General features: G+C 42.3%; 1 pseudogene across 1 annotated transcript in view; it reads left to right on the forward strand.

The window, feature by feature from the left end:
* Nucleotides 1-25,565, forward strand: part of LOC147697001 (suppressor of tumorigenicity 14 protein homolog) — a 381,221-nt pseudogene that overhangs the window by 125,193 nt on the left and 230,463 nt on the right. The window contains exon 7 of the transcript XR_015299131.1: nt 1,584-1,803. The product of XR_015299131.1 is annotated as a suppressor of tumorigenicity 14 protein homolog (transcript). The remainder of the gene's footprint in view (nt 1-1,583; nt 1,804-25,565) is intronic.

A 25,565-nucleotide genomic window follows, 5' to 3' on the forward strand; every position in this document is an offset into this window, starting at 1 on the left:
AACCATCGAAAGTGTAAACAATTGTATGAGAATAAATATAATAATTAATTTAGACAATGAATCAAATATTACAAATAGAAAAATTCAGAAAGCACATTTACTAAAATAACATAAACATTCAAATAAGTTTTAAAATAAAAACAAACAGTATAACAAATTCAGCAATGAATGCTATCAAATCTATTTAACCAATATTATGAAAATTACTGGAATCTAAGAATATTACTATCCCCACTCTAGGTTATGATAGGGAAAGTGTCGGACTTCTGAGGGATTGGATTTGCTATTCCTACTCCAGTCACCACAATAACAGGGAAAGTGTTGGAGTTTGGAGGAGTTAGATTTACTATTCCTACTGTAGTCTGTGCAACAGACGATAGTAGGGAAAGTGATGAAATTTAGAAGGGTAAAATGTACTATTCTAACTCCAGTCTGTGCAACAGTAGGGAAAGTGTTGGATTTCAGCAGGGTGAAATTTACTATTCCCGCTCCAGTCTCTGCAACAGTAGGGAAAGCATTGGATTTTGGAGGGGTGAAATGTACTATTCCCATTACAAACAGCACAACATTAGGGAAAGTGTTAAACTGTACAGAGGTAAATTTTACTATCCCTATTGCAGTCTAAACAGGAGTAGGCAAAATACTTTACTTCAAACACATTACATATAAGGGTAACTCCAGGAATGTAGAAAAATAAGAAACTCATCATAAAAAAGTATAATGATTAACCTAAAATATATATACATGAATTAAAAATAGAAACAGTTAATCAATTTACATAATTACTATATCAAAAATCAATTATCAATTAATGAATATTTGTTATTCAATTAATGAATTACCTTCCCACCCTCTACCGCTACAATTCTACCAGCCTCCACATAAAATATAACCATAGCATACCTGCAGCCCAGAACTAAATTATAAGTAAAATAAATAAGTATTCCATAAATTGCATAATTACAAATCAATTAAATAATGAATTGACAATTTAAATAACATAATAAATATCACTCATATAATTAAATAAAATGTCTTAAATAATTCTTAATTATTTATTACTTAATTAACTTCCCACACTATTGCCCCACAAACCCAACAACCCACTACAACAATATAAATTACTATTACAAATATATATAACATTCAAAATCACCTAAAATTACAAGCCATATTTTTAAAACAATCAATAATATTTATATAAACAATAGTAACATAAAATTAATTTATGAGCTAAAACATTAAAATAATAAAACAATGTTTTTTTACCACTAAATTAGTTAAAGCATTATTAAAAACATTGTCATTATTTACTACGATAGTACCTCAAAAAACGATATTCTTGTCAGGGATATTTGTGCATCACAAAATTTGTGTGCCACAATATTTATGTTCCAATATTTCTGTCTTCCAAAACTGTTTAAACACTAATTTGTCCAAACACCTCTAATATATCTTCTTATTTATACCTCTACTGATGCTATTCCAATGGTCATGTTGTTAATTTTGATCCAATAAATTGTACACTGTACTGTAATAATAATCTTGATTTTTTTTAATGATCTTCATGTTTTCCGTTCTAGCAATGTCATTTGACTTATACGCAAAGCCGGGTAACAACAGGACCTTAAGTCTGATAAATCCAAAGAAGTCATTTTATCAGTGGAGACTGAGAGTTCCTCAAAACCACGTTGTAAGGCTCATCGTAATCACTATGAACGGCGCGACATCAGGAAACTGCGTTTCCTATAGGTTATCAGCCTATGACTTCCTGCTTCCTCTTCAGAACAAAATAATTACCAGGTATGTATTTGAATGTATTATCCAATTGGAGCGATTTTAAATGCTTTATATTTTTGAGTATGGGATGAAATGAAAAGAAAACAAGCACTGACAAAGACAGTAGGCTGACATTTGTATAGTGCTTCTAAACATGCCGAAGAGCACAATATTCAGACACACATCGACACAGAAAATACATCTATGAACATATGCAGACACATTAATATCAGCACCTTTACACAGATACCTACTGACAGTCATGCCCACTGTCCCCGATCATTAATGTGACCGATGTCTCTAGGCTATAATGAGCATTAATGGCCTCAGACGGTAATTAACTTTGATGGCCTATACAGTTATGACCATCAATGACTGCAGGGAAGCATTTATCATTTCATAAATCTTTATTTCGGTAAATTATCACCATAAAAGATATTGACGAACATTTCATAAAAAATTATTAAAACATTAAAACATTCCAACTTCCATCGGAGTCCATAAAATATTTCAATGGTACAAGGTATCACAGTTTTACTACGGTAGAGTTCAGGGACCGGCCTTAAGGCACTGTCTTCTCAGAGACCACATTGAACCTAGGTATTTAGCCACGGCAAAAACAATGTGTTCCGACAGGTCAGTTTTCAGCACTCTGAATGTGGCCAGGCACTCTGCAAACCCCAAATTCCTGCATACAGGAACAATCCATTTCTTACGAGACACGGCATAAGCCGGACAGAAAAATATTATGTGCAGCTCAGATTCATTGGCCTCAAGAGATAGTGAGCAATAATGTCCTTATTCTGTAATAACCACCAATGGCCCTGGATGCGTGAATAGCTTGCATCCACATAAAGGCAAATGTGAAAAAAAGAAAAAAAAAATCATGCAGTATTTTTATGTAATTATTGCAGTCATATTCAACCCATTTGGGGTACAGTACATAGGTGTGTTAGGCATCAGTTAAAAGAGGCACAATGAAGGATGACTGCTAAGAGGGACATGCACAGTTTTTAAAACTCTCCCCTACAAGATCACACAGCTCTCTGAAATAGAAGCTTTAATCCACGGGACTTTCATATCTGCTCACATGAGTACAATTCATTTTGGATGTAGCTCTTTTCCAGTGGGTGCATTAAAACTACATTATAGTGCCCTCGGAAATGGGAGAGGGTCTGGGGAGCATGGAATAAATTTAGAGGATACATATGTGACCCGCCAGAAATTACAACAGAGGATGTTTCCCCATAGTACGATGTTACTGTTGTCGATGAGCGGGGACGGGGGCTCTTAATGATGTTTTTGTGTTTGGTGGGGGTGGCGATGAGCAGTGTTGCCTTAGTAACTTGCCTTATTATCTTGATGTGATTACAGCTAATTATGCATTCTTGTTGAATGTAAATTTGCCCTGATTTTCACAGCAATAAAAATATTTTAAAAAACAAAAAAAGCGACATTATATCAGCTTAGAACCCATAGTGTGCGGTTTCCTCGCACATCTGTGCAGAAGGTTCATAAACTCATTGAGCTAGTGCTGAAGCTGAGAAGTGCAGGTTTCACACATACCTCCTCAGCAGTCTGTGGATCCATTGAGCTACATTTAATTGCCTAGAACACGTGGCCTCCTCTGGCCCATCTTCCCTTTTCACTGGTGTAGTACCTGCTCAAAGATCACACGAAGAATGAACATTAAAAAGACCTACCAACTTAAACATGTTATTTTTGAGTTTGATTGATTGATTATCTCTATTCGATTATACACATATCATAATAAAAGACCAGAGAAAAAACAATAAATTAAAAACAATAATCACGTAAAATGCTCACAAAAAAATAATAATCTCGTAGTGTGTCATCTTTCATGTGTACAACCAGGTTAGAGCACAAAGCACAGTAAAAAACATAAAAAATGCACAAATACAAGATATGTGCAGAAATGTATAAACCCACTTGTACTTTTATGGTATTGTGTTTTATGCCGAATAAAGTATATATTGATTGATTGATTGATTGTATAAACCCACTAATCAAACAAGATACTCACCTGTTTAAAGTACAGAAGACCTAAAATCATCTCATTGAAGTGATCGCGATAACCTTGAGTGAGAAAATATTTAACATGCGTCCTTAGGGAGGAAATTAGATAAGTTGGTGAATGCATAAAGGCTAGAAGTCAATAGCCCTGTGCTAGCTTAAAGCATTTTTCACAAATCCTCCAACGGTATAACACACACAACATACACAGAAAATAAAAGACAGTTTTACATTGATAAAAACCACAGGTTTTAAGGACAGGTATCAGATACATATGTCTAAACGGCTGAGGAGAAGATGTGTTACATGTGAAGAGCAAAATAGACTTCGAGTCAAAATGACCAGGGGGGAAACAAACATAGCTTCTAATATTGCCCAGGCAAAATTTGGTCAAAAGCACCCTTTCCCAGATATTATTCACTAGCGATAGGTATGGTTCAGGTCTCATATCATTGTGAATAATAGCTAAACCCCTCAAAGCTGGTTCAATCAACTCCCTGTGCTCTTTGTTGGTGAGAGCTGCCTTATATAGTGCTCCTTCAACTTAATTCCATCACCTCTTGTAATAGACCGGGGTGATGTCACGGCTGCCCGAGGCATCTGCCGTTTTCTTTACGTGATTCAACCATGAGATTTTAAGCACAAAATTGCATGCAAGTCTATGACTTTGTGGTTGAAAGATGCTTAGGGCCCGATTTTGAGATTGGCGGTCCATGGACCGCCAAACTCATGGTGGCGGGGCAGTGGCGGTCCGGCCACCACCGCATTGGGGTCTGACCGCCTTATTACAACTTAGGGGGTTGGACGGCCACAACAAGTGATAAGGTGGTCAGGGGCTCACAGTATGCTGACAGTGCCGCTACATTATTTTGGAAGAAGGAGGCCCCTACCTAAAAGGATGAACCCTAGTAGGGATATGACACTTTTTGAAAGCTCACTTGAACACCGGGTTATGTGTGTATTTCTAGAACTCTATCTCATATTGTTATTATATAGATTGAAATACCAAAATTGTGGAATTATAAAACTTCTTTTTTAATTACTTTTTTCTCACAAATGTTATTTTGCTTGTTATCACTTTTTTTAAAATTCACCATATATACAACTTTTTACAATAATTTATACAAGTTTCTAAACATCAATATATTCCTAATCACCAGAATTGATAATCCCAGTACTAAAGCATAGATCAACAACTGATTATTATTGTCAAATACAAAACTGAATCTAACGCGTTTCGGCGAGTTGCCTTCATCAGGAGTTCTGTATTTTCAATTGCTGGTATGATACTGAGGTATCTACTGGGGATGTATTCACAGTATATGTATCTACAAAAATATGGGTATCCGACGAAGGGATCTTGGACAAGAGTAAAATCTGTTGTGAGGTGTCAGCTCCAGCAGGTCTGATAGTTCAACGGTGCATCACGTAAAAAATAGGTATATGATGGTCCCTGGTTGTATGATCCTGCTAGGATGAAGTAACAGCTGTTGCGTGGTCTCAAATACTGTAAATCTGTAGGCTCAAAGGCACGACACGTTCCAGCAAATAGATGTGTAACGTTCTCTTGTTATGAGGTTCTGATGTGCTGCCAGAATTTATGAATCTTGTGCTTCGGATTTCCCAGCTCAGACGGACGGCATGGTAAGTTTGTGTGGCGCTGGAGGTATTGCTTTAAAAGTCGAGGTCTATAGATGTCCTTTTTAAGTAATGGAAGGATAAAGCTGAACCAATGGTAAACGATTTTTCTGTGCGCGCTGGTGAAGGTGGACCAGAAAATGAAGCTGTAACGTGGATCCGTCTGGCTCGTACAGTGCCGCTACATACATATTACGAGTTACTTGACCGCCAGTTGTCTCATGGAGGTGTTTACTCCATGAAACTGCTGGTGGTCAGGAAACAAATGGGGCCATACATGGCCCCCTTACCCCTTGTTTGTTGGTGCATGCAGTGTGCCCCCCCTGTGTGCTGGCATCCCAAGTTCCAGCATGGCATGGCCGTCATAGTCCATGCAGTGATGGAACATGCTGCGGTCCGAAGGAATATATGGGCCGACTAAATATTAGAGTGTAGGGTGGGATGGGAGATTTAGATGAACATATTGGGGATCATATAAGGTAGAGGAAAAGTTGATCTAAATGAACAGGAGTGAAGATATCAGATAACCAAAATGTGTCATATAAAGCAGCAGAGGGAGTGGAATAATGATAAGGGGACAAAGGTAAGTGATATCAGCCATCAGAAAGTGAAGACATATTTAGCTGGCTGAAGGTTGAAAAGCATATTAACGCAGCAGGGATACAGGGATGATGATAGGAAGGAATAGAGGCTCAATGGATGACATAAGGCATAAGACAAGGTAACCTGTATGATATATGACTGAAAGGGGTAAAGTCATGAAAGGTTTGAGAGAAGGTGAATAGATGACATAAGGCTGCAGAGTTACTTAAAGGATGATATGAGATAGCAAGAGATAAACTGAAAGAATGAATTTAATCAGCACAAAATGAAGTATTCATTTTAAACAGAAGGAGAAGGGATGATTTAAGGCAAAATAAATGGAAGCAATCGTATAAGGCAGCAGACGAGAAAGGATTATTTAAGCTGCAGAGGGGTTGAAGGGATGATATGATGCAGTGGGTGCATAAAGTGGTGATAATAAAATAAATCAGAGGTGGAATTGATAATATAACAGCAACATGTGACAGGTGATGTGGGAATGAAGATGAAAGTTAACCTAGTGGTAAATTGATGATATAAAACAACATAAACCTAATGGCTAAAAGTATAAACTCTATAGGTGCCAGAATACTTTTATGAAGGTATAGAGGGAGTAAAAGGTGGGATTATACAAGCTAGTAGAGGGATAAAGTGATGACATGTGACAGTATGAAGGGGTGATATAAAGCATTAGATGAGTGAAGGTGTGTAATAAAGAGAAGATGAATGGATGATAGATGATGCAATACTTTGGAAGATAATTGAATGATATACTGCGGCAGTATTGGCAGAATTGATATAAGACAGGAAAGTGAGAAGAGGTCATTTAAGTCACCAGATGAGGATATGTGGATATTACGTAGTAGTTAGAGCCAGTCTCAGTTTTACGTTGTCCCTGCTGCCACTTGACAGGCCACTCTCAAAGACCACCTAGCTCAACCTGTAGTACAGTTTGAACATTCTGCTGGAGACCCGATGTTGTAGGGATTAAACAGAAACTGTGGGATAGGGTGAAGAAGGTGTGGCCTTTGATGTCACTCCGCCTTTAGACCAAGAAGGTCTGTAGATGCATGTATATGATGATTCTATCACCTGAATGTCCTCCAATAATACCCAAGTGAGTAAGGTGCCACAGGGTCTGGAAGATGCACCAGAACCTTCAGTGACACCTCTATCACAGTAGCCCCACAGTAGGCCCTGGCATAAAATCCATCCGATATTATTGGCACACCAGCTAGTTCAAAGCCAACCGGACCTTGAAATAGAAGTAGATTCCACAGCTACAAAGTACACCACATGGCAAGAGTCTAACTTAGCAAAACTAGTACCTATTACTTTGGTCAACAAAAATAGAAAGAAACCATCAACTCCTTGATTTTCTGATGCCCTGAGATTAGAAAAACAAGCCTGTAGGAGACAAGAAAGGAACTGGCGAAGACATTACGAAGCACCCAAAAAATAGCGGTATAAATCCATGCTTGCGGACTATAAGACAAAGCTTATTGGTGAGAAGAATCAATATTATACACTTCAAATAGAAAATGCTGGCAATTCTAGTAAAGAATTGTTTCAGACTATAAAGAATTGGACTACAGTCACAAAAGATAACTCCTCTAATCACAACCAAGATTTTTGCAATGTGCTCGCTCAATCATTCAAAGGTAAAGTTGAGCAGATCTATGACCTGTTTGACACCTCTAAGGTCAACACTATTCTTAAACTGCATGAGCTTACCATTAACTTGTCATTTTCAGAATTTACCCCAACATCGCCAATTCAAAAAGCCACGCTTCTCTCAGTCGCAAAATCAGGATCCCCAGAGGACCCCTGCTCCCCAAGTATCCTACAAAATATAAGCCAACGCATCAGCTCTCATCTGTCCAGATTTTTTAATCAGATGCTTTCACAAGGATAATTTCATACTAATTAGAAACAGGCCTGTATCCTGTCGCTTCTTAAAAACCTAACCTGAACACAAATGACCCTGCTAATTATCCTCCCATTGCGAGACTTCTACTTCCACCAAACATTATAGAGAAAATAATAAATGTTGAACTTTCCACTTTTATCTCAGATAATCAACTCTTAGACCATAGTCAGTTTGACTTTAGAGCAAATCATAGCACTGAGACGGTCATGATAAAAACTACTGAAGAAATTTGCACTACACTGGATGGCGGCGAATCAGCAGCTCTCATTCTGCTTGACCTATCCACAGCGTTTGATACGGTGGACAATGCTCTTTTGGTCCAACGTCTCAAAATCATAGGGGTAGAAGGAAAGGCCCTCTCCCTTCTAACATAATTTTTATCAGGCAGATCCCAAAAGGTACACCTAGGCACATTTAAGTCAGCACCCTTTGTCCAGCCCTGTGGCGTTCCTCAGGGCTCCTCGTGAGCCTGACGCTCTTTAACATATATGTTTCCGAACTTACTCCGCTGATCAAAAGTTTTAATTTGACTCCCACTTCCTATGCCGACGAGACCCAGTTGGTAATTTCGACAGTAGATAAGGATGTTAATCACTCCTTTAAACTACATGATTGTATGATCACACTGAGCAGCTGGATGAGTGGTCAAAATCAAAGCTTCTTTATTCGGTTTTCATCTTTAGAAGACCATAAAAGTACAATTTCATATTAAGCTCATTAAAACAAACCATTATAAATATATAAAAACGTTAAAAAGACCAATATAATAAGTTAAAGTTCATGATACATTCTCCAGTTAATAAAGTGCAACAAAATATATCATTATGGACATTGAGCGTAGTTTTCGATTTTTCAGAGTTCCCTAACTAAAAGGAAAAAAAAAGAAAAATAGTAAAGAACAATTCATTACGCTAACATGAACTTGCCCTATGTTTAACACAAAACTTCAAAAACCTGGCAATATTTTCCGCCATAAATGTGGTCTCCAATAATTGTAAAGCAATATAGGCGGGACGACATCTTCTAAATCCCAGATGTTTTAATAGTGGGATCAACCAGTGAGTCCTGGGCTCCTTGTAACATTTACAGAAAAGGACAGTATGCATGGTGGATTGAATAGAAGTTTCATCACATGGGCAGATAGTTGGATGCTTAGCCCATGACTTTGCCTCTGGAAAAGAGACCAAATGGTGGAACATGTTCCACCTAAAGCGGGTCAGCAGAAACCTTTTGTAAGCCTTATACTCAAACGTTAGATAAGGCTAGATGGCCACAGTAGTTTATATTAGTAGTGCAAAGGGTTTACTTGCCTCGCTAGCGAACCTTAATTGCTCTAAATGGGTCAGACATAATTTTGTAAATTCTTTCCTGGGTAGTTCAGTAATTGTAAGTGGTGATTGGTAGTATTTTTCCAATCCTAGATCGTACAGGAATTTTTTAATGTACATGAGCCATTTAATTTTACACCCCTTTTCAAGGGAAAGTCAGTCCTCTAAGAGCCCCCGGCTCAAAAGTGCAGAGTCAGAAGAACAAGGGCTAGATGTAGGTAGAATAGATTTACCGATTTTTAATTACCGAATTTTACCGATTCGGTAATAAAAAATCGGTAAATCTAAGGGGTGGGTATGTAGGTATTCCAGATGTGCTGGAATACCGATTCGGAAGAATTCGGTATTTACCGATTCGGTAAATACCGAATCGGTAATGCCCATTCATTCCTATGGGCTTTGAAGCCCATAGGAATGAATGGGCATTACCGATTCGGTATTTACCGAATCGGTAAATACCGAAATTCACAAGGGTGCAGGGGGTGTCACTTTGACACCCTCTGGCACCCCATAAATAGGCATGTGCGCCATGTGGCACACAGACATGCCCTAAGGGCATGTCTGTCTGTCACATGGCTAGGTGTGTATGCACACATGTGCATGCACACCTGAATTCGGTATTTTAACACCCAATAGGATTGGGTGGTAAAATACCGAATTTGTAGGGCCTTTGAGACTCGGGACTCGGCAAAAATACCGATTCGGTATTTTACAGATTCTGTAAATTTACTGATTCGGTAAATTTACAGAATCTGTAAAATCTGGCCCCCTACATCTCAAGATGCCAAATACCGGTCGGAAACGGACGAATTCGGCCGTTTCCGACCGGTATTTGCCACCTACATCGGGCCCCAAATGTGGTACCACAAGAACATCGGTTGGAACTTAACTATATCAGTTACGTATGTGAGGCCAAGCTCTAGGTGAAAATTATAAGTTGAGGAACTTTGACGGACTGCAAGTAAAAATCTCAGAAAACAGTTCTTGACTTTTTGTAGGGCTTCAATTTTCCTATTACCCCACAAAGCCGCTCCATAGGTTGCTACACTGATACATTTTGCCTTGTAAATTTGAATCAGTTCCATCGGGGGTCTGCCACCTAACCTCTGTGTAAAATTAACCAAGGCTGTTGTGGCCTTCATAAAATGCAACTTTCTTATCTCAATGGCCTGTTTCCAAGAACATTTGTCATCCATCAAAACACCAAGATAGGGGTAGGTTTTTGTTGTCTCAAGTTTTACATTTTCAACACAAAATATCCCTGACTTTCTTACAGCTCTTACCTATAGACATAATAAACTTTTTTTTAATGTTTATTTTAAGGTCAAGGTCGGCCATAAAACGGTGATATCTTATCACTGCACGTTGAAGTTCTACAGGTGTGCGTGCTAGGATCACGGCATCATCGGCATACAGTAGGGCCGGAATTGGTCGTCCTTTAAGTGAAGGTAGGTCCTGGCATCCCTGTAACATAGCACGTTCAAACCCGTTCGTGTACAGGGTGAAAAGAAAGGGGGCCAGGACACAACCTTTCCTGACTCCCCTCTGTACTCCGAATGAGGCCGTGAGTTCCCCCTTGTTGCCAAACCTGATCCCAGCAGAGGCGTTGGTGTATAGTTCCCGTAAAATGTTTATTAAAGGGAGCTCAACTTCCATGTCCTCTTAAATAGTCCAAAGCTTGGAGTGACTGACGCAGTCGAAAGCTGCTGTCAAATCGACGTATGCCATATAAAGGTCCCCACATTTAGCCATTACGTACTTGCCCACTAAGAGGGACAGATTAAGCACTCAATCTATAGTGCCAAGTCCTTCTCTAAATCCGTATTGGAAGTCAGAGAGTTTGCCGTTATCTGTAGCCCATGTCTGCAGTCGATTTAGGATGACACCTTCCATAGGGAATCTAGTAGTGATATCGGTCTATAGCAGGATGGGAGATTACGATCTCCCTTTTTGAAGATTGGCACCAGGATCGAGTCTGACCAAGATTCCGGGAGGCCCACAGCACAGGATGCCTCCAAGACTCTTGTCAGTATCGGGGTCCACAGTTCCATGTTGTACTTATAAAGGTCCACTGGTACTAAATCCGGCCCTGGGGCCTTTCCATCTTTACTTGCTAAAAGAGCCGCTTCCACTTCACAAATGGATATTCCCAAGGAGATAGGGAAGTCAGGTTTAGATAAAGGTAGAACTAGACTTTCTTTATTAGCAGGAGATAACTGAGACTGCAAAGGGCTAAATATTCCCAGAATATGGTGAACCCATGCTATAATGTTGTTGTTAGCGTTATCTGCTAGGAAGGGTGTTCTAATAACCTTCCAAAAGGCAGTATTGTTTTTAAGAATACAGCTATTGTGTAATTGGGTCCAAAGTTCTTTTTTGAGTTCCATTTTCCTGGTTTTTATGGCCTTGTTGTGTTCCATTCTGTAGTGGGCAATTTTCTGCTTATCCCTCAGCACATTATGTAGGGCAGTTTTTAGATTAGAGTGGGTTTTTGTACAGTTCTTATTGAACCATTCTTTGCTCTTTGCTGGGCTTTCCTTTAATTCCCTATGAAGAGCTACCTTTACTGATGCTATTATATTGGAGAAGCTCTTTAAAATCTCTGCATCAGTATTATTGAGGTCCAAACAATTGTGTATCGATTCGAGGGAATTTTTTACTACCTCAGTGGTAATGACAAGCGGGTCAACCTTTTCCCATTTAAGTGAATAACCGTTAGGTCTTTCCATACATAATGTTCCTTGTCCATAAATATTCTCCGGGTTCCGATTATATTGGTTAATTGGGAATGTTACTGTTACACTAATTGGAAAATGATCACTGGTGGAATTATCATGAATACTAAAGTTAACAATAAGAAACGCTGCAATGACAGAAATAAGTATAAAATCTATAGTGCTAGATGCTCCCCTCCCGTTGTAGGTTTTGGTTAGGGGGACTGACGGTACCACCAAATCATTTGCCAACCCCAAATCCAATGCACTTATAACCTCATTTAATTGCTCTCCAGTGTTTGTGTGAGAGAAATGTGTTAATGGATTTCCATTTTCTTCTAAGAGGCCGCAATTACGGTTATTGCTTTGAGGGCATAAAGTAAGATTTAAATCTCTCCCCAGATAATTGTAAAATTTTTATTAAACTTGTTTTGTAAGTCCTGGAGGTGGAACGTTATTTCTTGTAAAATGGTTATTAGGTCGGTCTGATGAAGATTATTATGGAATTTTACCAAAACATATGTATCATGATTATTTAAATCTAATGTTAATATTTGGAAGTTTGGTTCATTTTTATAAGGTGCAATTTTGTTGATTAACAGAAGATTTGAAATAAAAATTGTCAGACTGCCTTACGCCCTCCCTGAAACAGAAGGTAGGGCACTAGAAAAAGAAGTTATATAGCCCTCTATGTGTAGCGGTTCTGTAGTCCAAGTCTCCTGAAGACAAAGAACATTAAAGAGACCTGCAAATTGTAGCCAGCTATCATTCATCATTTTTGAGCGTAAACCAGCTACATTCCAGAAAGCGGTTTTGAACTCTAAGACTCGGGTGGGCAAAGATTGCTCAAAGCTTTGCTTAATGGGGCCTTTAGGGTGACCGATGTTTGTGTTAAGTTTGAGCCCTTCGTTATTCGCTGTGCTAAGATCTAGTGGGCCTACAGTTAAAAGCCCGACAATGGGGGTATGATGTGAGTTGTTGTTATTACCCTTAATCTTATCTGCTTCATTCTGTTGTGTAGCTGTATTAATGGAAAAATGATGATTAGAGTGATTCTTAGTATGTGGGACGATCCCAAGTTCCTGTGTGCCTGATTTTTTAAGGTTGTGTATTTCCAGTCAATCGTTACATTCCAGCCCAGATAGCAAATTAAATCGATTGTAGTCGGGCCCCATAATAACTATTTAGGACTGGAGCAATATATCTATTCACTAGGTATAGGATAGGTAGGACGTGGAGGATAGAAAAAACCCAGTGGGAGGATGTTAATCAAGCCTGGCGCTGGGATGTTATGCCCGACCTCCCAAATAATGTTCTTAACCAACATGGGGGATATAAACGTGAGTACTATACAGTCCCCCGGCAGTGTTTTCGTGATACCTCCCACTCACTGGACCCTTCTTGCCATCTTAAATTCTGTAAAGAGTTGTGTTTCAGAACCTGTCTTCCTGCCCAGACAATACAAAGCTTTGTTCCTTAATGATTCCCAAGATTCACTCTCTGCTGGTCCCTTGGGTGTCACGTTTGCTAACACGATTACATAGGGTGTAGCATGGGGGAAGGTCAAGTCCTGAGTCTGGCCTTGAATGAACTCGGTTTTGGCCCAGTGAAGGCTGTGATAGTTGTTGTTGAGCACGCAGGGAGGATGGAAAGGGGGTATGGCCTTTGTGATTCGGGTGGCGGGCTACATCCGGCAAGCCTATCTTCAATAAGTGGGATTGTTACAGAATTCTTAAGGGTCGTTCTCAAAGCAGAGTTTAAAGTACCAGATATTTTCATGGATAGATCTTTTAGGAAGGGTTCGCTATATCCTTTAAATTAGGGTGGACTTTCAGCGAAGATCGACCGATACAAGTCTGAGTGGAATTACCCTCGTTTCCTCCCTTAACTCTTGGGGGACTAATACAGGATCAACATGATTTCCTTTATCTGAGGACACATGGTCCTCTATGTGCGTCAGTCTAGCCCAAACTTGGTCTAGACTCACTCTTAGATGGAGGTCCAGTCGTTCCACCTGTGTAAATAATCTTTTTAAATCGCTAGTTAGTGCCTCTAACTTCTTTGATGACTCCTCATTCCCTCTATTGGAACCTCTCCTTGTTGTGGTCTTTTTTTTCCCCATGATAAGCAGGTTTCAGGGCAATAACTACAGATGCATCTGGGTGGTTCTTATCCTTCATCGGTGGACCTCTTACGATGGGAGTACTCTCTGGGCAAGATGGAGTTTTATGTTTTTTCTGTGGGGGCTGTGAAAATGAATCGGGCTCACTTATTAACTCATCAGAAATATTTTGGATACAGCCATTGATCTGTGATTTCGACACATTATTTTGCTCTGGTAACACTTGTTCAGCTAATTGCTCTATTTCTGTTGATAAGTGCGAGGAGCCTGCCTCTATAGATTCTTCTACTGATGTAATTTGCTTATTTAAGGCCCCCATTGCCCCGTAAGAAAACTTTGTAAGGATTGTTGTAAAGCTGGTATACTTTTTTGGATCAAAGGAACCTTCGGGCTCAACATTTTCCGCTTCCCCATGGCTCTTAACGATTACTCGCTTTACCAGTTTTAAAATGCAGTTGAAAAAAAAGTACACAACTAAAACAGTCCAATCTGAGCAAAGCATCTGGTTGAGATCGATTAGGTTAGTCCACAGTCATGAATCAGTTTCAACAAAGTACCAGGGAAAATGATGGTAACAGGTTGAGATCTTACTGCTTATGAATGTTGTTTCGATCTCGTCGACGAAACCAAGAGATTGGGCCCAGCCCAGCCTCAGTCAGCCACTGACTGATGCGGACGGGCCCGCCCTGCGGGAGTCCGTGGGCCTTTTTGAGCGCCTCCAGGCGCTAAGGCAGTGATGCGCTTCTCATGCGCCACCACAAACTCTGGGAACAGTAGTCCGCCTCGTAGCAGACAACAGTGATGGTGCGGGAAAAAGCGGCGAGATGGCAGGAGCCGCGTGCGTTCAACAGCAGTCCCCCTCCTGAGTCCCAGGTCAACGGGAGGGTGTGCAGCGATCCAAAACAAGGTTATCCAGCAGATAATGTCAATGGCGAAGCTGGATGAGTAGGAACTGCTTGAAGCTGAACTCAAGTAAAACTGAAGTGGTTTTGTTTGGTAACCTCTTTTCACCTTGGACTCCGATTTGGTGGCCAGACACCCTGGATCCTTTTCCTACACCAGTGGCCAAAGACAAGAATCTTGGTGTTATTATAAATGAAAAACTTAACTGTAAGTCCCAGGTTTCCAAGGCTGTGTCTTCTGTGTTTCTCACCATCAAAAACTTGAGAAAAATCCTTCCATCTATTCCTAAAAATAACAGAAAGACGGTTGTGACTTTGCTAGTTTTATCCAAATAAGACTATTGCAACGGTCTATACATCAACCTTTAAGCCAGCCTACTCAGGAGGCTGCAGGTAATACAAAAGGCCGCCGCTAGATTAGTCCTGGATATTCCTAAATATCAGTCAATCAGAACAGGTATCCAGGACCTGCATTGGCTTCCTGTCTGCCACTGTGTTAAAATTAAAGCACTCTGCATTGCCTACAAGGCACTGCATAGAGAAGATCAGAAATTTCTCTGGAATATTTTTAGCTGGTATTCTCCAAATAGACCTCTGCGTTTGGCTAACACCAGTGTGATGACCACTGCTAGAATCAAAAAGACGAACTGGGGTGGCAGGAGTTTCAGCTGCAATACCATCAAGCAGTTGAACTCCCTTCCATCACATCCTAGGATGTCTCACACCCTTCTTGACTTTAGAAAACAACTCAAGACGTGGCTTTTTAGAAATTAGCTTCCTTGGCATAGTATGTTGAACTGGTAAGTGTCAAGACACTCACGGGTATAAGTGCGCTATATAAATTTGCAATAACGTAACATAACACAGGGCTTATGTTTGTATTACCTTCAGGACTCTGTGACAGACTTCTTTGTATGGAGCGGAAGACTTAAGGCCCAATCTATATGACAATGGGCTTTTTGCTGTTGCACCAGGAGGACAGAGTATATTAATCCTTTCCCCTGGTGGAAGGTCCTCCTGCCAAATTTATAAATAACCACCAAGCTGGCAGTCAATTTTTAAAATATATACACAAACCGCCGTCATAGCTTTTCCTGTCAACGCTCTTCGCTGTTTGGTGCAGGGCTCCATCAACATGACAGAGCCCTGCACCAAACACTTTTTTTTTCTTTAAAAAGAAATCCCAACATGGGATTTTCTATGGAAAATAAAAAAAGAAAATGACCCCCCTTATCGTGCTAGTAATCTCCCATGATGAGGGGGACATTATTACAGTAACAAATAGCTATAGGTACACCCATCCTAATTGGGTCGGGAACATATAGGTATTTTCCTGACGGCTCTTACTCTGAGGTTTGGCAATGGCAGCGATGGATTAGTCTCTGCTGTTGCCATACCTATAGTCTGCCTGCATTGAAATCGGGCAGATGGACCATTATCTTGACGGTAAGCATACTCCATCGCCATTGCAGTGGAGTATGCTAACTGTGTAGAAATAAATCGGGCCCTTTGTTTGGTACGCTGAGCGTACTTTGTGCAGATGATATACCTATTCTACAGATGAAAAACCAGCTAAATTAAATATTCCAGAGATGACAGTGCAATCAAGCTAGTTTATGCATGTGGGCTGAGGTTCTGTGACAATTGTAAGTGATGTTTTCGACTCGCACGAATATGGTCGAGTCTGGTATCTATGAACCGCAAATGACGAGTTTAGTGGGTGTGTGCAGTTTCGCTGTGCTAACCTAAACCGTTCGTTTGTTACGTGGGTTTTTCTAGCTGTACCCACGGGTTCCATCTTAGATACAGCATCCATTTTTTCTCTTGCCCTCAAGTAGCCAGCAAACGGACGTTGTCCGCTTCGCGACCCTGGGATTCCCAAGATATTTGCGGAAGCCACATGTCCTTTGAAACTGTCTTTATGACGAGGGGGATGATACTGTAAGGCAGATGGCCCCGCTCGAGGCTCATCTTGCCGTGCCGGTCTATTGTCTCAGCCGTGCATCTCATTAGGCACGTCCTTTTGATGCCTGTAGCTCGTGTTTCCCGAGACCTCCCTTTTTACACCCTTTTCAATCTCCCACTGTCTCCATCTTCCTCCACACCTGTCCTTGTTCCTTCTTCGATCTGTTTTTCTGCCGATTGAAATGTACTAATGGTGGGAAGATGGGTTTTTACAGTTGGGAACCGCCAAATGTTTCCGCACTTATGTTCCGGACTTTGTGTGTATCAAAGTGACCGAAACGACCCCTCTGGGGGATAACTATGGGAACCAAGCCATAAACCTTTGTGTACCATGTAAACCTATGGGTAAATTGTGTATAAAAGGAGCGATCCACAGAACCAATTTGAAGCAGTCTCCACAAGTAGCACATGTTGTACTTGCCGTGATTTCTGTGTTCCCTGCAGTAAATAAAGCTCGAATCTTTGACGCCGAAGGAAGTGTCCCGTGTCTCTGTCACTTGTACGCCGGAGCAGGTTACCCACGAAGGTTTCAGGTGTTGTTCCCTGGCACCGCTGGGTCTTTAATAACCCAGTCCTTCAGTTGGCGCCCAACGTGGGGCTACATCAGTGGTACCGGTCCAAGCCCGACGATCGTGAGGAACTTCGTGTGAAATCTCCGAGGGAAGGTGCTCTCCGCTTCATCGATCCTGTTGTCGAAATAAGTGGCCCGAAGACTTTTCCCGCGAAGATTCCCGCCTCCTGACGGCTGCGACGGACTGCTGCCCTGACTGTAGACCTGTTTTGGCGCCTGGCGTAGACCTTGGTATAGCGAGACGACTGACGGGCCTTCCTGGTGACGCCATCGATCTTTGAGTTAAGTATTTGTGGGTCGCTCCCAGAGTTCTTGGTTGTGGTTCTTAGTTGTTGCATGGTTCCATTGCATTTGTGGTTCTTGGTACTTTGTTGTGATATTTGACGACTGCAGACGCCAAAAACCGAGGGTTTTCGCTCTTTGCTGGGACTTGGTAAATCCCGTAGCCCTTGAAGCTTGTGAAACTCGGCTAGTGTGCAAGATGCCTGGTCGTAGTACTTTGTTTAGTTGTTTCAGACGTTGTGGCACGGATTCCCGACTGGAGGACTCGTGTCCGATACCTCCGGTTGGAACTCCCACTTATGAACTGTACAGTAAGCATGGATTGGGCCCGATTACTTTTAATGATTACTGGATTCGGTATACTAAAAAGGATGGTGTCCTTAGTTGGCCACCTCATGGTAGTTTTGAGACTCCAATCTTAGATAATCTAGAGGCTAAATTATTTGCGAAAAAGTCAAGGCCGGCCATGTTTGATGCCTTTCGGTTGTGGCGTAAAGAAGCCCGACAGAAAGAAATCAGACAGACTAAACGAAATCAGAGAGATGGTGTTGCTACCATTGTAAAGAAAGCAGAGCAGTTTCAGCGTGATAAGGAGGATAAGGAAAAGGAAGTGTTCGATAGGTTACAGCGTATGTCCGTAGATAAATGCTATCCTGTTTTGCCTACGGAGTCCGATAAGAAGGAAGAACCAGTCGAGGATTTTTTAATGTCTTATCTTCTGAAGTCACCACCTCCGTATGTACAGGGTACCGCTGCTCCAGTGGTTCCCCCTGTACCTGTTCCACCACCTATCCCTCAGCCTGTTCCTCAGCCTGCACCCGTCCTTCCGACTGTTCCTGCTCCTTTGGCTGTTGCTATCCCTACTGCTCCTCCACTTCCACATACTCCTGCTCCCGCTACTGCTCCTGTTTTGTTAACTCCTGTTGTTGCCTCTGTTTCTACCTCTTCCCTTGTCAGTCCTGTGTCCTATACTTCTCCCTCTGTTCGTAGTCGTACTTCTCCTGTTGCGGCTAACTTCTTTCATTCTCTCGGACCTGTTCTTGGGTCCGCTGGTTCAGATGGTCCTCAGAGACGTAGTCAGCTTCCCGGTAATAGGGAACGCGCTTCGTTATATAATATGGCGATGGGTTGGATGACACATCCTCTTAGAAATCACCACGTGTTGTACTCGATACGTTTTGTCAATTCAATATACCAACCCAAAGATACGTGTTCGAAGAAATGTGTAAGGTCCTTCGTGATCAGATATCTGCCGATGCACCTGACGAGGTGCTGTCCACTTTGTCTGATCTACAGCTCCAGTTCTCGAATGGACTGATAGTGGATACTAACGTTCGACGTGCTGTTGAGCGGTTGCTATCTTTTCGTCCCACTCCTATACCTCAAGCTCTGTTTGTTGAGGACGTTGAGAGGCAGTTAGATGCGTCTGGCCAGTTTCCTATGCGTGAAGTTCCACCAGTATGGATGCCAGGTGATGCCACCCGAGCACCGCCAATTCTGCCGCATTTCCAGAGAGTATGGATTCATCTTCCGTGGAAACGATCAGAAGTGTTGCAGGTGAAGCAATCTTTGCCTGACCCTCGCAAAAATCCTACAGGGTATTATAAAGAGTTATCGCAGCTCGTAGATGCTACGATAATGAATCTTGCCGATATTGATATGCTGTTTGGCAATGTAGTACCGCAACCGGTATGGGCTAAAATTCGTCAGGAGAACCATCCGAACGAATTAGGCGGTGATTGGGCTGCCCTTATAGCGGCTGATGGGTTACAAACTGGTGGTGCTAAACCCGAGCAGTTGATTGCTGCTCTTCCTCAACGAATAATTACGCTAATGAAAACTCTTATGCCAGCTATGAGGGTGAATTGGGACAAATTGTCGGCTTGTAAACAGAAGAAGGACGAGAGTGTCTCCGACTTCTTTACGAGATTCGAGGAGGCATTCATCGACCATAGTGGTCAGGATATGGGTACTGAGGGTGGCCAACGGTTGTTTGTGGATAAATTTGTCTCTAACTTATTGCCCGATTTGAGCAATAAATTGAAGAATTCAGAAAGTGCATGGGCTGTTTCTACCTCAGCTCAGATATTGGCCACAGCACAATATTATGAGAATAGAGAGAAAGAAGAGAATGACCGCGCTGATAAAAAGACGAAAGAACTTAAAACTAAAGTGTTGTTACAGCAAGCGTATCCTCCACGTTCGAATCAGAATGCTTCGCAACAAAATAGATCGCAGTCGCAATCTAACCGACCGCAATCTAGAAATGACTCCTCTTCCCAAAGATCCTCTTTAGGGTACAATCAGTGTGCCTATTGTAGACAGGAGGGCCATATAAAATTCAATTGTCCTGTTTTGAACGACCGTAATAGTGGTAATTCATCTAGAGGAGGTCGTGGTGGTTCTCAACACACATCGCGCGGTAGGGGTCGCGGTGTGCATAACGATCGTTCAGATAACCAATCGAACTCTAATAACTGTTTTGATCAACGTGGATCATCGCAAGGACGATCTGCGCCGTACAATGTAGACGATTATTACGTCGATCAGGGAACTGACGACAGTAATTACTAGGACAGCCATAGACAAGGAGAGGGAGTGGTATCAGTTCCGGTTGATCAGAGAGGGCCTTACGTCGCAGTTGCTACATCGGGCGTCGTTGAGCCTTTTCTGTTGGACACTGGTGCAGCGAAAAGTTCCATTATGCATTTGAAACTCCCTGGCGCACCTTTGTCTGGCTTAACAAATGTTTCCGTTGGATTCTCCTGCGCCCCCGTTAGCAATCCAGTTTCACGCCCTTTGCCTCTTACAATTGGGCCACGTGAGCTTAAAGCTCCGTTGATTTTGACTACTGGTTGTGGTGAAAATCTCCTGGGTCTGGATTTGCTAAAACGTTTGTATGCAACCCTATATTGTTCTCCTGCGGGTGTAAAGCTTACGTTGGGAGAGAAGGTTGTCTCTCCTATGTACTTGTCTCTTGATAAGCTTCCACCGGAATTGAGCTCCCTTCCTGCATCTTTGTGGGCAACAGGTCCCAATGATGTGGGCCTGCTTGACATCTCCCCTTATGTTGTTCAGTTGAAATCCAATGTGCGATTGCCACGTATTCCCCAGTATCGTATTTCTCTTGATGGTGAACGAGCACTGTTGGCGATCATCTATGATTTGATCGACAAAGACGTTATTGAAGAGACTCGGGGAAACGTGTGCAACAGCCCTGTACTGCCTATTTTAAAACGTACTGATCCTTCGAAACCACCTGTTTATCGTTTTGTTATCGATCTACGGGAGGTTAATAAAATTGTGATTCCTCAGTTCCCTGTTGTGCCTGACATCACGGCGTTACTGACTTTGATTCCAGCATCTGCGTCTTGGTTTTCGGTGATTGATCTGAAGAATGCGTTCTTCAGCATCCCGATCGCAGAGGAGAGCAGAGACCTTTTCGGTTTCTCTCTTGGTGGACGCAGCTTCCGGTTTAAACGCGCTCCTCAATGCTACTGTGAGAGTCCATCGATTTACAGCCAAGCCTTGAAGGGTCAACTGGATGCGTTTATGTTGCCGGCTGGTGCGGCCTTAATCCAATATGTCGATGACTTATTGGTAGCTGCAGATACTCAGGACATTTGCAAAATTGCTACGGTGTCGTTGCTGCAACATCTTTGTGACTTACATCACAAGGTGTCACCTTCTAAACTCCAATATTGTTGTCAAGAAGTAACCTATCTAGGTCACTTATTGTCAAAGGAGGGAAGACGGTTGACCCCAGAAAGAATTGCAGCAATTGCGCGAATGACTGTGCCAGCAACACAAAGAGATGTGCGTGCCTTTCTGGGTATCACGTCGTACTGCAGGCAATGGATTCCAAATTTTTCATTGCTAGCGAAACCATTGGTGGCTCTTACGTGCAAGGATGTTTCTACTCCTTTACCATGGACGGAAGAATGTCAGAAAAGTTTTTCTGAACTGCGTGACTCATTGTGTTCGGCTCCTGTGTTAGGTACTCCTGACTACAGTAAGCCATTCACGTTATATGTTCACGAGAGGGAAGGTTGTGCTTTGAGCGTCTTAACGCAACCTTTTGGTGGTAAGCAACGTCCATGTGCATATTTTTCCTCGACCTTGGACCCGGTAGCTAGAGCATTGCCGAGTTGTTTGAGAGCAACAGCGGCAGCTGCGGTGTCCATCCGACAATCAGCAGGATTGGTCATGGATAATATGCTTCCGGTGATGGTTCCGCATGCAGTCGACACTCTTTTAAATCGTACGAAAACTCAGCACTTGACAAGTGCGAGGTTGTCCGGATACGAGTTGCCGCTTCTGGCAAGTCATATTCAGATAAAACGTTGCAATGTTCTGAACCCGGCAACTTTGTTACCCATTAGTACAGAGTCAGATGAAATAGCAGCCCATGACTGCTATTTGCGAACAGAGGAGGAAACAAAAGGTCGAGTGGACCTTAAGAACACTCCTTTAGAAGATCCAGATGGAACACTGTATGTAGATGGTTCGTGTTTTAAATTGCCGAACGGTGATGTGACCACTGCGTATGCTGTTGTAACTTTGAGTACTGTTGTGGAAGCTGCGAGATTGAATCAGAATTCTGCCCAGGCTACGGAGCTGATTGCCCTAACTAGAGCGTGTGTGTTAGCAAAAGATAAACGTGTGAATGTGTATACTGACAGTCAGTATGCATTTGGCGTCACTCATAGCTTTGGACGATTGTGGAGAGAGAGAGGTTTTCTGACATCGCATGGTACGAAGATTCAGCATGGCCAGCTTGTGATTGATCTTTTGGATGCACTTACGTTGCCTAAGCAGGTAGCGATTGTTAAATGTAGTGCACATCGTAAGGTGACGGATGATGTTGGTCGTGGTAATGCGTTTGCGGATGAGACTGCTAAGGAGACTGCCCGGAACCTTAGCACTCGAATGTATGTCACGAGTTCAGTTAGATGGCCTACAGAGTCGAGTATGTGTGAAGACACTATTGAGAGCGTGAAGGCGATACAAAATGAGGCCACCGAGACTGAAAAGAAGAAGTGGAATGAAAGTACGGGAAAGTTGGATGCGAATGGTTGTTGGATTGATTTGTCGGAGCAGAAAAGATGGATGTTACCAGATGCGTATGTGTTGGCCGTTGTGACAATGGCACATGGGTTAGCACATATTAGCGTGAAAGGTATTTGCAAGTTGTTATCTCCTGTGTGGAAGAATGATGGTATCACGAAGTGTGCTGAACGATTGGTTAAGAACTGTATGGTATGTATGTTATACAATCCTGGTAAGGGAACCCCAACTCCTCCTGGTAGCTTTGCTCCCCCTTCGTGTCCCTTTGAGGTGATTCAATTAGACTTCATCCATATGGAGAGATGCAATAACTTGAAATACGTTTTGGTTGTGGTTTGCGCGTTCTCCCGATGGATTGAAGCCTACCCTCTCAAGGACAACACTGCTTTGTCAACGGCAAAAATCCTACTGAAGGAATACTTTCCTCGGTATGGAATGCCTCGGGTCGTGTGGTCCGATAACGGAAGTGAGTTTGTGGGGAGTGTGATGAAGAGTGTGTGCAAAGGCCTTGGAATTAATCAAAAATTCCACAGCGCCAATCATCCCCAGTCAGCTGGTTTGGTTGAAGGGTATAATGGCACCCTTAAACTAAAATTAGCGAAGATTCAGGCTACGACTGGTCTTTCGTGGCCTGACGCTTTACCCTTAGCTTTACTATCAACAAGGGCAACCGTACACTCCCGAGTAGGGCTCAGCCCCTATGAAATAGTGTTCAGTCGTCCTGCAAATGTTTGGGGGGTCCCTAGACCGGGTGTGTTCTGTGATCTTGAGTATCCAATGTTGATCGATTATCTACATGACTTGACTGCTAAACTGAGGTTAATTCACCAACAGGTTTACGAAGCACTGCCGACGCAGACTGAGGGTCCAGGCCACCAGCTCCAGCCCGGAGACTGGGTGGTTACCAGAAATTTTTCTCGGAAGAAGAACTTGGAGCCCAGGTTCACCGGACCCTACCAGGTCCTCCTTGCCACGAGAACTGCTGTTCGTCTTGAGTGGCGGAAAAACTGGGTGCACGCCACCCATACGAAGAAAGTCCCTATTCCGTTGCCGGCAGACTCGTGGGTGAGGAGAGGCATTGCATCAACTGAAACCGAAGGATTGCCGGCGTTTGTTCCTTTCAGCGATGCACAACCTGTCGGAGAATCCTCAGTGCAGCAGGAAGACACTGTTGAACATTTGTCATCGAAAGACTCAAGACCAGAACATTCGACTGATCAGCAGGACGCTGTCTCTTCAACGGATCCTTTGTTTGACGAGCAGACACGTCCTGGGAAAACCCGATACTTTTTGCGATCCCGCACTAAAGACTAATAAAAAGATCCTGTTCTGTCCCTTGACAACTGCATTATTCCGTTTTCCATGATCAGTCTGAACACCCGTATCATTGTAATTATTCTTGTATATATTGAAGGTTTTTCCTACGTATTTTTGCTTCCACAGCTGAGAGACATTGCATATATATTATAAATAAAGGCCGTAGGGCCGCGCGCGTACTTCTTTCTGGTTAGTAGGTCTTGACGCTAGGTTAAAGACCGTCGGTTCCTGGGAACTCCTGGGAATTGACTACTGCTACACAGAACGAAGTGCGTCAAGAAACGTTGCGGACGGTCATAGGGGATGGCGTTTTCAAAGCTGATGGATGTGGAAAGAGCACAGGCACAAAGATTTGAGCTGCAGCAACTTAGTCGTACGAAATGTTTTATGTTTCAGATATTTGCGTTGTTTCTGATTGTTTCTGCATTTTTTGCGGGTGGGGTGTACTATATGATGTCGTACTTCTTACCTTCTGCCATACCTACACCTATTCCTACTTCTGACTCTAAATTCACCTCTACTGTATCTCCTCATTCCTTCCATATCTTACCCGAACACGAGCAGGCTAGACGTGCAGAATTTCGCAATAATTCCTTTATTCAGCTCCTTCACCAGCACCAGTTAGTGGTTAACACTACTAATTGTTGGGTGTGTGGGTTAATGCCACATACCACAGATAAGGGAATTCCATATTTGGTTTTACCGTATAGTTCCCAGGGTTCTGCTCGAGCATTTCAAACAATGTTCCGAAGCGCACTAGGCTTCCACCCCATTCGAGAACCACGTTCTCCCTACTCTGGCCCTGGCTCGTATCAGAAGCCTTTGTCTATAGCGATAGAGGATTTAGATAGCGATATCTATGATCCCTCGCTTATTCCCAAAGAAGAGGTACAAGCCTATAGGGTCCTGAGTAGAGGCGAGTATAGTGTGTTCACTAGTGAAAAACAGCTTAAAAGCTCGCCTCCGATATGGGTCGTACCCCACATTGGTAATTTTTGTCTCATAGGTCGTGGCCGAAGATCGAAAGCCCGACTTGGAGAGAGTGCTTGCACTGAAAATTACATATTGCCGATGGTCTCGTCCCCTGTGTTTCTGGCTGCCAAGGGTACATACTTTATCTGCCATGATCGTGCGTATGCATGGTTGCCCTTCGACTTTGTGGGCTCATGTTTTATCGCAAATTTGTTGCCTCCGACGTTTACTGTAGATGCAGATTATCACAAGACTAGAGTTGTGAGGGGCGTAATTAGCGAAGAAGACACTGCCGGTCAAGAGGCAGGAGACTTTTTCAAGGGTTTCCTCCCGTTTTGGGGGCCTATGGTTAATAGTAGGAA

This window comes from Lissotriton vulgaris, chromosome 8, assembly GCF_964263255.1.
Source record: "Lissotriton vulgaris chromosome 8, aLisVul1.2, whole genome shotgun sequence".
Classification (NCBI taxonomy): Eukaryota; Metazoa; Chordata; class Amphibia; order Caudata; family Salamandridae; genus Lissotriton; species Lissotriton vulgaris.